This window comes from Cherax quadricarinatus, chromosome 1 (genome assembly GCF_038502225.1).
Source record: "Cherax quadricarinatus isolate ZL_2023a chromosome 1, ASM3850222v1, whole genome shotgun sequence".
Taxonomy (NCBI): Eukaryota; Metazoa; Arthropoda; class Malacostraca; order Decapoda; family Parastacidae; genus Cherax; species Cherax quadricarinatus.
The window spans coordinates 103,473,629-103,486,161 of record NC_091292.1 but is presented as its reverse complement, the minus strand read 5'-3'; the positions used below and the strand labels follow the sequence as shown (position 1 = coordinate 103,486,161).

At 41.3% G+C, this 12,533-nt stretch overlaps 1 long non-coding RNA gene across 1 annotated transcript in view; it reads left to right on the top strand.

Moving 5' to 3' along the window:
- Positions 1 to 9,117: 9,117 nt before the first annotated feature.
- LOC128690603 (uncharacterized) overlaps positions 9,118 to 12,533 on the top strand; it is a 4,623-nt gene continuing 1,207 nt past the window's right edge. The window contains exons 1-2 of the long non-coding RNA XR_008407321.2: positions 9,118 to 9,213; positions 10,080 to 10,430. This is a non-coding gene — a long non-coding RNA (uncharacterized lncRNA). The remainder of the gene's footprint in view (positions 9,214 to 10,079; positions 10,431 to 12,533) is intronic.

The window sequence follows — 12,533 nt, the reverse complement described above, 5'->3', positions numbered from 1 at the left end:
TAACCTAACCTAACCCAACCTAACTCCATCAAACACCTCTATCCTAACCTAACCTAACCTATCCTAACCTAACCTAACTCCATCGAACACCTCGAATACTACCTAACTTAACCTAACCTAACCTTACCTAACCTACCGAACCTAACCTAACCTAACCTAACCTATCCTAACCTGTCCCAACCTAACCTAACCTAACCTATCCTAACCTAACCTAACCTAACCTAACCTAACTTATCCTAAGCTAACCTAACCTAACTTATCCTAACCTAACCTATCCTAACCTAACCTAAACACTGACTAACTTTGAACCAACTCTGAACACCACTGATCTTCTTCAAAAAATGCTCTGCACATCATTTGAACACCTTCAAAAAAACACCATCAAACACCTCCGAATACTCCCAAAAAAAAACACTACTGATTACTACCAAATCACCACTGAATACTACCAATCACCGTCAAAATCACCAGAAACTAAGTTTAACATCACCATCTAACATCCTTTTTATAGAAATCCCCTCAAATCACTATAACCAAGAACTCCCTCCCCATTTGGCGCATAAAAAAAAAAGCATGAACACAAACCTAATACGCAAACACTTAGTACATGATCACCATCAACTGAAAACATATCTTGTACACACACATAATATAAGACAATCACCAACTACAATCACCCATGTTCACTTACCTCAAAATCACTAATATCACAGAAAACAATCATTTTTATAAACATTTCACACACACACACACACACAAAAAAAATCATATTTGACAATATCTAAGCGCACTCACCTCACTACCACCAACACACGATGTCTCACCTCACAGGACCGACGAGCTCACCTCCAGTGACGTCACACTCCCATTGTGTTACTTGGTGGTTGGTAACATCACACCTAACCCCCCCTTGTTTCAACCTGTTGTACCCTACATTATCTAAGAACACTATATCCAAGACGATTACCAGATTTTATGATCCCCAACACCAAGATCACAGAAAACACACATTTTTTATAATTATTCACACAAAAATCACGATCACCAATTCCATATCATGTTTACCGTCATCTATCAACACTAATCACCAAGATCACCAAAAAATCTAAGATCATGCATCTCAAAACTACTATGATCACTGAAAACACTTATTTTTTAAACATTCGCACAAAAATAAGACATACACAAAAATACCACAACACTTCCACCAACATCTATAACATAACATGAGCACTATAACATATCACTATCACAAAAGAAAAAAAAAAATAATACACAGACACCCACATATTATACATTTCAATTGCAAATTTAAGACATGAGACATACACACCAAATCTAAGACATTCACCTCCAACTAAGACATACACATCACCCTTAAAACTTCCTTCCTTATTCATTCCGTATATCTCCTAGAGCTGTTTTAACCCCGACGGTTCCATCACGACGTAGGAGCCAGAGGAACCATCACCACTCCAACACCACCTACTACACTCTGGCTCCTACGTCGTGATGGATCCGTCGGGGTTAAAACAGCTCTAGGAGATATACGGAATGAATAAGGAAGGAAGTTTTAAGGGTGATGTGTATGTCTTAGTTGGAGGTGAATGTCTTAGATTTGGTGTGTATGTCTCATGTCTTAAATTTGCAATTGAAATGTATAATATGTGGGTGTCTGTGTATTATTTTTTTTTTTTGTGATAGTGATATGTTATAGTGCTCATGTTATGTTATAGATGTTGGTGGAAGTGTTGTGGTATTTTTGTGTATGTCTTATTTTTGTGCGAATGTTTAAAAAATAAGTGTTTTCAGTGATCATAGTAGTTTTGAGATGCATGATCATAGATTTTTTGGTGATCTTGGTGATTAGTGTTGATAGATGACGGTAAACATAATATGGAATTGGTGATCATGATTTTTGTGTGAATAATTATAAAAAATGTGTGTTTTCTGTGATCTTGGTGTTGGGGATCATAAAATCTGGTAATCGTCTTGGATATAGTGTTCTTAGATAATGTAGGGTACAACAGGTTGAAACAAGGGGGGGTTAGGTGTGATGTTACCAACCACCAAGTAACACAATGGGAGTGTGACGTCACTGGAGGTGAGCTCGTCGGTCCTGTGAGGTGAGACATCGTGTGTTGGTGGTAGTGAGGTGAGTGCGCTTAGATATTGTCAAATATGATTTTTTTGTGTGTGTGTGTGTGTGTGTGAAATGTTTATAAAAATGATTGTTTTCTGTGATATTAGTGATTTTGAGGTAAGTGAACATGGGTGATTGTAGTTGGTGATTGTCTTATATTATGTGTGTGTACAAGATATGTTTTCAGTTGATGGTGATCATGTACTAAGTGTTTGCGTATTAGGTTTGTGTTCATGCTTTTTTTTTATGCGCCAAATGGGGAGGGAGTTCTTGGTTATAGTGATTTGAGGGGATTTCTATAAAAAGGATGTTAGATGGTGATGTTAAACTTAGTTTCTGGTGATTTTGACGGTGATTGGTAGTATTCAGTGGTGATTTGGTAGTAATCAGTAGTGTTTTTTTTTGGGAGTATTCGGAGGTGTTTGATGGTGTTTTTTGAAGGTGTTCAAATGATGTGCAGAGCATTTTTTGAAGAAGATCAGTGGTGTTCAGAGTTGGTTCAAAGTTAGTCAGTGATTAGGTTAGGTTAGGATAGGTTAGGTTAGGATAAGTTAGGTTAGGTTAGCTTAGGATAAGTTAGGTTAGGTTAGGTTAAGTTAGGTTAGGATAGGTTAGGTTAGGTTAGGTTGGGACAGGTTAGGATAGGTTAGGTTAGGTTAGGTTAGGTTCGGTAGGTTAGGTAAGGTTAGGTTAGGTTAAGTTAGGTAGTATTCGAGGTGTTCGATGGAGTTAGGTTAGGTTAGGATAGGTTAGGTTAGGTTAGGATAGAGGTGTTTGATGGAGTTAGGTTGGGTTAGGTTAGGTTAGGTTAGGTTAGGATAGAGGTGATTGATGGAGTTAGGTTAGGTTCGGTTAGGTGAGGTTAGGTTAGGTTAGGAATTAGGTTAGGTTAGGTTAGGTTAGGATAGACAGTTGGTCTGGAAAGAGATGATTTTCTACCTTGGATGTTACCCGCATTACATGGCGCCTGTCTGTCCTGAGTTGACGCAGGTGTTATGTTCTACCTTGGGTGTGAAGCGCATTACACCATGTGTTGGGGTGACCCACAATGAGTCTCTCAGAGCGAGGACAGTGCTTCTATTCGGAAATCGAGTAAATATTTCTACCATTGAGTGTGTTTTACCAACAAGAAAATAATGTTCGATTTTACGATAAAGTTTTCAAAACTAATTTGGAAATATCCAAAAATGGAGTCGTTCAAAGTAATTCTGGAGTACTCTAATGTATTTTGGAAGTGTTCCAATATATTTTAGGTTAGGTTAGGATAGGTTCGGCTAGGTTAGGTTAGGTAAGGTTAAGATAGGTTAGGTTAGGTTAGGTTAGGGTAGGTTAGGTTAGGTTAGGTTAAGTTAGGTTAGGCTAGGTTAGGTTAGGTTAGGTTGGGTTAGGTTAAGTTAGGTTAGGTTAGGTTAGGCTAGGTTAGGTTAGGTAAGGTTAGGTTAGGGTAGGTTCGGTTAGGTTAGGTTAGGTTAGGTTAAGTTAGGTTAGGTTAGGCTAGGTTAGGTTAGGTTAGGATAATTTAGGTAAGGTTAGGTTAGGTTAGGCTAGGTTAGGATAAGTTAGGTTAGGTTAGGTTATGTTAGGATAAGTTAGGTTAGGTTAGGCTAGGTTAGGGATGTGTGTGTGTGTGTGTGTCTGTGTGTGTGTGTGGGGGATGTGGGATGTGGGTGATGTGGGATGTGGGTGTTGTTGTCGAACTAGAGATACCGAAAAGACGTTATAAGTGGGTTGTTTTTGTGACTTTTTCTGATGTAGTGTGGCCCCTTATTAACTTTAATGAACTAAAAGGGTTAAAACGAGAAAAAAATGGGGGGTGTGGGTGTTGTGACTTTCTGATGAAATTAGATAAAACGAGAAAAAATTGTGGGTGTTGTGGGTTGTGGGTGTTGTGGGGTGTGGGTGTTGATCTTAGTTTATGGTGATTTTGGTGGTGTTTTGAGTGTATTCAGTGGTGTTTTAGTATTCAGTGGTGTATTTGGGAGTACTCAAATGGTGTTTTTGGAAGTGTTTCAGTGTTGTTTGGAAATGTTCAAAGGTGTTCAAAGGTGTTTTGAGTGTGTTCAAATGTTGTTTTTTTTGAAGGTGATCAAGGGTGTTCAAGGGTGTTTTGAAGGTGTTCGAAGGTGTTTTGAGGTTATTCAAAGGTGTTTTGAGTGTGTTCAAATGATTATGAGAGTGTTTTGAATGTGTTCAAAGGTGTTTTGAAGGTGTTCAAAGGTGTTTTGAAGGTGTTGAAGGGTGTTTTGAGTGTGTTCAAGGGTGTTTTTGAGTGTGTTCAAAGGTGTTTTGAAGGTGTTCAAGGGTGTTTATGTGAGTATTCAAAGGTGTTTTTTGAAGGTGTACAAATGATTATGAGAGTACTTATGAAGGTGTTCAAATGATGTGCAAGAGTACTTATGAAGGTGTTCTGGGAGTATACAGAGGTGATTTTGGGGGTGTTCGAATGATGTTTTGGAGTATTTCAGTGTTGTTTGGAAATGTTCAAAGGTGTTTTTGAAAGTGTTCAAGAGTGTTTTGAAGGTGTTCAAGGGTGTTTGAAGGTGTTGAAAGGTGTTTTGATTGAATTCAGCTGTGTTTTAGTAGTAATCAGTGCTGTAATTGGGAGTACTCAAATAGTGTTTTGGATGTGGGTGATGTGGGTGTTGTTGACGAACTAGAGATGCCGAAAAAAATGTTATAAGTGGGTTGTTGTTGGGACTTTTTCTGATGTAGTGTGTCCCCTTATTAACTTTAATGAACTAAAAGGGTTAAAACGAGAAAAAAAAATGGGGGGTGTGGGTGTTGTGACTTTCTGATGTACTGTGTCCCCTTATTAACTTCAATGAACTAAAAGGGTTAAAACGAGAAAAATTGTGGGTGTTGTGGGGTGTGTGTGTGTGCGTGTGTGTTAGGTGTCATAGAGTTTTTTTTTGTGAAAATCTTGGTTACAGTGATGACATTAGTTAAAACGAGTAAAATTTGTTGGTAATTTGATGAGGGTAGTGTAGTCGAATTAGAGTTACCGAAAAAAGATGATATAAGTGGGTTGTGATGAAATTAGTTTAAAAAAAACGATATTCAAAGGTGTTTTGAAGGTGTTCAAGGGTGTTTATGTGAGTATTCAAATGATTATGAGAGTGTTTTTGGGGGTGTTCAAAGTAAAAGTGTTTGAGTTAGTTTTTGTGATAATGTTGTGAAGTCTGGAGACTGAGGGATGAGTTGTAATTTAATGAAATGTGTAAGTGCAGATAAATTAGAGATGTCAAATCTTATTTGGGAGTACTCAAATAGTGTTTTGGAAATGTTCAAAGGTGTTTTGAGTGTGTTCAAATGTTGTTTTTGAAGGTGTTCAAGGGTGTTTTGAAGGTGTTCAAGGGTGTTTTGAGGTTATTCAAAGGTGTTTTGAGTGTGTTCAAATGATTATGAGAGTGCTTTGAAGGTGTTTTGAAGGTGTTCAAGGGTGTTTATGTGAGTATTCAAAGGTGTTTTTTGAAGGTGTGCAAATGTTGTTTTTGAAGGTGTTCAAGGGTGTTTTGAAGGTGTTCAAGGGTGTTTTGAAGGTGTTCAAAGGTGTTTTGAGGTTATTCAAAGGTGTTTTGAGGTTATTCAAAGGTGTTTTGAAGGTGTTCAAGGGTGTTTTGAAGGTGTACAAATGATGTGCAAGAGTACTTTTGAGTGTGTTCAAATGTTTTTTGAAGGTGTTCAAGGGTGTTTTGAAGGTGTTCAAGGGTGTTTTGAAGGTGTTCAAAGGTGTTTTGAGGTTATTCAAAGGTGTTTTGAAGGTGTTCAAAGGTGTTTTGAGGTTATTCAAAGGTGTTTTGAGTGTGTTCAAATGATTATGAGAGTGTTTTGAAGGTGTTCAAAGGTGTTTGGAAGGTGTTCAAGGGTGTTTTGAAGGTGTTCAAGGGTGTTTTGAAGGTGTTCAAGGGTGTTTATGTGAGTATTCAAAGGTGTTTTGAGTGTGTTCAAATGATTATGAGAGTGTTTTGAAGGTGTTCAAAGGTGTTTGGAAGGTGTTCAAATGATGTGTTGATTGGAAATGTTCAAAGGTGTTCAAAGGTGTTTTGAGTGTGTTCAAATGTTTTTTGAAGGTGATCAAGGGTGTTTTGAAGGTGTTCAAGGGTGTTTTGAAGGTGTTCAAAGGTGTTTTGAGGTTATTCAAAAGGTGTTTTTGAGGGTGTTCAAGAGTGCTTTGAAGGTGTTCAAAGGTGTTTTGAAGGTGTTGAAGGGTGATTTGATTGAAATCAGCGGTGTTTTAGTAGTATTCAGTGGTGTAATTGGGAGTACTCAAATTGTGTTTTTTTTGGAAGTGTTCAAAGGTGTTTTGAGTGTGTTCAAATGTTGTTTTTTTGAAGGTGATCAAGGGTGTTCAAGGGTGTTTTGAAGGTGTTCAAAGTAAAAGTGCGTATTTAACTTCGTAATATGTAAAATTGTGAGTAGTGAATTTAACGAAAGTGGATGTAAGCGATGTGGTGACTTTCTGATGCATGTGTCCCCTTATTAACTTTAATGAACTAAAAGGGTTAAAACGAGAAAAATTGGGGGTTATGAGTGAAAATTGTGAGGTGTTGGTTGGAGTGTGAGGGTTCGGGAGGGTGGGGAGGAGGTTACTTCGTGGGGGGAGTGACCTGAGATGAAATAGTTAAAAAAATGTCTAGACTTGTGTTGTAAAGAAATTGTGAGTATTAACGAAAAAATGTGCCTTTCTGATGTACTGTGTCCCCTTATTAACTAAAAGGGTAGACAAGATTCAGCCTGTGTGCGCGTGACGTCACTACTATGTTCCCTTATTATCTTGAATGAACTAAAAGGACCGACCTGATTCAACCTGTGTGCTGGGTCAACACGTGACGTCACTGACCGCCGAGTAAACACCCTTCATTAGACCTGTAGTAAGCATGCCCCCATAGGAGGAGTCTATTTTGAATGCTTACCCCCAGAGGGGGGATTCCAAAAACTTTGATCCGAGGAATTTCGAAAACCCCATAGGGGGGAATCCAAAAAACTTGATCCAAGGAGATGGAGAATTTCGAAAACCCCATAGGGAGGAATCCAAAAAACTTGATCCGAGGAGATGGAGAATTTCGAAAACCCCATAGGGGGGAATCCAAAAAAACTTGATCCAAGGAGATGGAGAATTTCGAAAACCCCATAGGGGGGAATCCAAAAAAACTTGATCCAAGGAGATGGAGAATTTCGAAAACCCCATAGGGGGGAATCCAAAAACTTGTATTATCGAGAAATTTTTGGGGTTGGGGGGTGAAAGTGGGAGGGTGATCCGAGGAAGTGGAGACTTTGATATTGAGAAATTTTTTGGGGATGGGGGGTGAAAGGAGGGGTACCCAAAAACTTGATCCGAGGAATTGGAGAATTTCGAAAACCCCATAGGGGGGAGAATCCAAAAACCTTGATCCAAGGAGATCATAAGAAAAAAAATTCGAGGCGCGGGGGCGATCCGGATGACGCTGCAGAAGGCGCAGCAGAAGGCGCGGGCGGGGGTCGCGAAGGGCGGGCGCGCGGGCGGGCGCGCGGGCGGGTGCGCGGGCGGGCGCGCGGGCGGGCGCGCGGGCGGGCGCGCGGGCGGGCGCGCGGGCGGGCGCGCGGCGCCAACTTGGGGTCGCGAGGCGGGGGGGTCATGGGGGGTGGGGGTATTGGGTGGGGGGTCAAGGGTGAGGTAGTCTCGAGGGCGAGGTCATGGTCAAAACCGGAAGTAACACCTAGGTGTGAAAAGGTGACCCTCCAGCTGCTGGTCCTAGACCGGATACCTCGCTCAGTGGAAGGCCTAAACCGGAAGTCCTCGCTCTGTAGAAGGCCCAAACCGGAAGTTCCTCGCCCAGGAAAAAGCCTAAACCGGAAGTTCCTCCCCCTGTAGAAAAGTTCACTACTGCCATTTTCAGAAATGTTATCATAGGAAATGCCAGGAAAGGAGAATGCTGGGAAATCTTAAGAGAAATGTTTGGTTATATTTTAGGCAGTGTTGGTCCCAATTCGCCTTTTTTTATGGAAGAAACTGTGAAAATTAAAACGTTGCCTCATCCAAATGCCTTCATCCTTAGACACTGAAAACTTGATAAGTGAAATTCTAAACAGCTTCAAACTTAACGTGCTGATATAATTTAAGATATGGCTTCTTTATCTTGGCTTCAAGGCTAGTGCTTGTTAGTGGAATGTTTGAATCAGTTTTGTGCTGTTTACTTTCTAACTTTTGTTGAAAAACTTGGGATATTAGTGTCCATGTGATAACCTGTGAATATCTCTTATGATTCAGTTCAAATCTACATTTATAATATCTAACTGCATTAGAAAGTTACGGTGCACTCTGCACTATTCCTTTAGCATAGACTGACGTACAGGAATCTGGGATTGTGCAATACGGAGATACCTCTCTCAGACTACGCAACGACCGAGAGGCAACTAGTCGACAGCAGTAACAGCAGGAGACCCCGAGCTTCCTACAGAAAATCTGGTTTGAGCGCGGTAGCTTAGAGAACCAAACTTTTCCAGTTGCTGGCCAACCATCATCCCTTAAATGGCGTTGTCTCACGAAGCCGTCACATTTATTTCTCTAACGGAGCCGTCACATGGTGCCGTCACATAGTACTGTCACATAGTGCCGTCACAACGAAGGACGCAGCTCTGGAGATCACCAGCTTGTGTTGCTGTGTCAAGTTTGACGCTGACAACAGTTCTCAAAATTTGTCCGGAAACGAGAATATGTTGAAATATGATATGAACCGAGTATGAGCTGGAAAATGGTAGCGTTGCCAAGGAGACTTTATGAACAAACTGAATTCTTGCTTTCGCCAAAATGTATCCCTCAACAAATAAAATGACTGCTACTGCACAGCGTAATTTTTTTACTGCACTGTTACTGCCGTCTACTGTCATGTTTTAACAAAGAATATAAGTGATGATGAATGCTTGGATTTCCCACCTGATGGTAGGGAAGGGAGGGAGGGGGAGGGAAATATCCGTGAGGACATTTGACCTAGAGCGTGAGGTTTAAAAGAAGGTGCAGCTGAAGACAGACGGCCAGTTGGCCTTGCAAGGTGAGGGAAAACACGAGTGTTTACGAGCCTTAGGAATCACACGTAAGTTGGTGTTGACGGAGGTTGTTGCTAAATGCAGGCGTTCAGCTTCCATTGTGGCAGCTCGTACGTGTCACAGTGATAGCTTGTACGTGTCAGTGATAGCTTGTACGTGTCAGTGATAGCTTGTACGTGTCACAGTGATAGCTTGTACGCATCACAGTGATAGCTTGTACGTGTCACAGTGATAGCTTGTACGTGTCACAGTGATAGCTTGTACGTGTCACAGTGATAGCTTGTACGTGTCACAGTGATAGCTTGTACGTGTCACAGTGATAGCTTGTACGTGTCACAGTGATAGCTTGTACGTGTCACAGTGATAGCTTGTACGTGTCACAGTGATAGCTTGTACGTGTCACAGTGATAGCTTGTACGTGTCACAGTGATAGCTTGTACGTGTCACAGTGATAGCTTGTACGTGTCACAGTGATAGCTTGTACGTGTCACAGTGATAGCTTGTACGTGTCACAGTGATAGCTTGTACGTGTCACAGTGATAGCTTGTACGTGTCACAGTGATAGCTTGTACGTGTCACAGTGATAACTTGTACGTGTCACAGTGATAACTTGTACGTGTCACAGTGATAGCTTATGTCACAGTGACAATAGTATTTGTCATAGAGACAGCTTGTATGTGTCACAGTTAAAACCTGTGTGTGTCATTATTTGACTGTATATCTACTTCACCATAAATTACACCACCAGCCGTGATGTGTGTTAGTACTGTAGATGTGAACCTTGAATGTATAGCATTATTTTTTACTTATTTTATATATTGAAAATGTCAATTGCACTTCATGAAGAAAACTAACCCAATATAAAATTTGTCCACCGAGATATGGATTAACACGCGTCTTGTACACTCCACAGTTACCAAGCAGCTGATCATTACCTCTAAGATGCAGCATCAGCGAGTCATCCTCTTCATGATCCTCAGTGTGGTCGCCGTTCTCGTCGCCGACGCCCACCACAGCTACTACTACAAATGGAGATCCCACCACTACCATAGGCCCCAATGGAAAGTGAGATACTTCTATTACGAGCCAGGAACAGGAAAAAGTTTCATGCCCATGCAGAAATATCCTGTGTTCAACCACAAGAAACCAAAATCAATGCCAGGACACACCATGGATGGAGGAAACCTTCATCCAGGAAATGGAGAAAAAGAGCCAGAGGTGCCTTCTATCCTAGACGTCGTAGATGTGAGACACGGTATCAGAGGTAAGTGCAGCTTCACCTCTAATATGAACCTCTCATAATGCAATGTGAAAACTGCACGTCCATACATCGTACCCCCTCCTCATCCTACCCCCCCTTCCACACACAAACACCCGTCAGGCACCATAAAGTATCATTCGTAACCGTACGATGTATCTTACATCTGCCAGGCATGAGGGCCAAGACCGATTAAGCAGTCAAGAAATTAGACTGGCTGACCTACGAGAGACTGAAAGAACTCAACCTACCGACCTTAGGGACTAGAAGTATCAGGACAAACTTAACAACTTACAAAGTACTTGGTAAAGCAAGGCAAGGATAGACAAAGCCGGTGATCGGGAACAAGGTGACATTGAAGTTCATAAAGACGCAAATAAATCTTCTTTCTCAAGTAGTCGGGAAGTGGAATGACCTAGAACGGAAAGCGGAAAAAGCAAACTCCATACACAGTTGTAAGGAACTTGTCCAACAGGTCGTATATACTTAATAGGCCGTGCTAGGAGCTGAAACTCGATTCCTGTAAGGACAACTAGTACATACAACCACACATTCTTATACGAGTATTTACTGAAGGTAAAAGGTAGCAGAAATATACAGACCTGACACTGTCAACACCGAATTATACTGAGAATCATTGTTTAGGATTACCACACCAAGAGTGTGTAGATCGGCTGTGACCGAGTTGTGGTGGGTATAACTCCTCGTGTGTTGCCCGGATGTTTAGCACCAGCTGTCGTCACCATTGTTGGTAACCTTTTTTTACTAGCGCAAGACGGATATCAAACACTTCTTTACCAAAGTCTGTGTTCACAGAATTGTGAACACAGAATCGAGTACAAGCTTATAGCCAGGGCTCATATTTTTCAATAGATTGGTGTATCTAACTGCTAGCCTCAGGTCTCCAGCTCTATATATTTATTTTGGAGTTTGCCTGCACTAGGTTTGCATCTGTCTCACTCTCGGTTTGTCACCATCATTTCAATAAAGTGAGTAATTACATCCATTTGAGCCATGCGCTCAGGTTCATTTATGGTTTCTTGATCAGGTTCCCCTGCTTGTCAATCTGTCCTTGTTTATTTTTTGTACATCGCAAATACATCTTTTACCATGACTTAAGAAATCGTAATGACACGATTGCAAATAAACCATACCCCCGGCCGGGATTGAACCCGCGGTCATAGAGTCTCAAAACTCCAGCCCTTCCTGCTTCTGGATGAAGTTGCTTCAGTTTAGGGCCCTTAGCTCCGAGATTTTCCCCAGTTTCTGTATTTGGCCTGACAGACGTAGTGTAGAGTCGTTCACGGCTCCTTCAGTAGTTGAACAAGTACGTCAACATTACATATACCGCTGCTGTAATACTGTTGCTATGCTCATCGGGACAGCAATAGTGACAGTTTTATCCTCCTCTTCGGTTTATCTGATACCTGGGGTTGTTTTCCATGAGAAACTATGTAGCTCGTCATATTTACCCAGCACCCTGTCTTATTATTTTACATTTAATGGAACAGATATCCAGCAGCTGCTCGTTGGACCAGTCCAGCAACAGTTTGTCCAAATAGTTTTGCAGGAAGCACGTGTATATGTAAAACAAGTGAAAATTTAATATGGAATTTTAACAAAATGAGGAATACAAGTGCAAGTGCTTAAGTGATGTATCAAAGAACACTGGAAGTATGTATGTATGCACGTACGTGTTAGTTACCATTTTGTCCCAGGCACATGTCGATTAGACACTAGGCCTGATGTATATGCGTTAGGTGGGTGTGTGAGTGTGTGTGTGTGTGTGTGTGTGTGTGTGTGTGTGTGTGTGTGTGTGTGTGTGTGTGTGTGTGTGTGTGTGTGTGTGTGTGTGTGTGTGTGTGATTGTGTATGTGTGATTGTGTGTGATTGTGTATGTGTGATTGTGTGTGTGTGTGTGTGTGTGTGTGTGTGTGTGTGTGTGTGTGTGTGTGTGTGTATGTGTTCACTTCCATGCCTCGCCTCTACCTCCTTCCCCTAATACCTGCTCCTATGCCCGATAGCTTTCCACTACCCCTGACACCTTCCCTCCCCTACCCCTCACACCTTCCCTCCACTACCCCTCACACCTTCCCTCCACTACCCCTC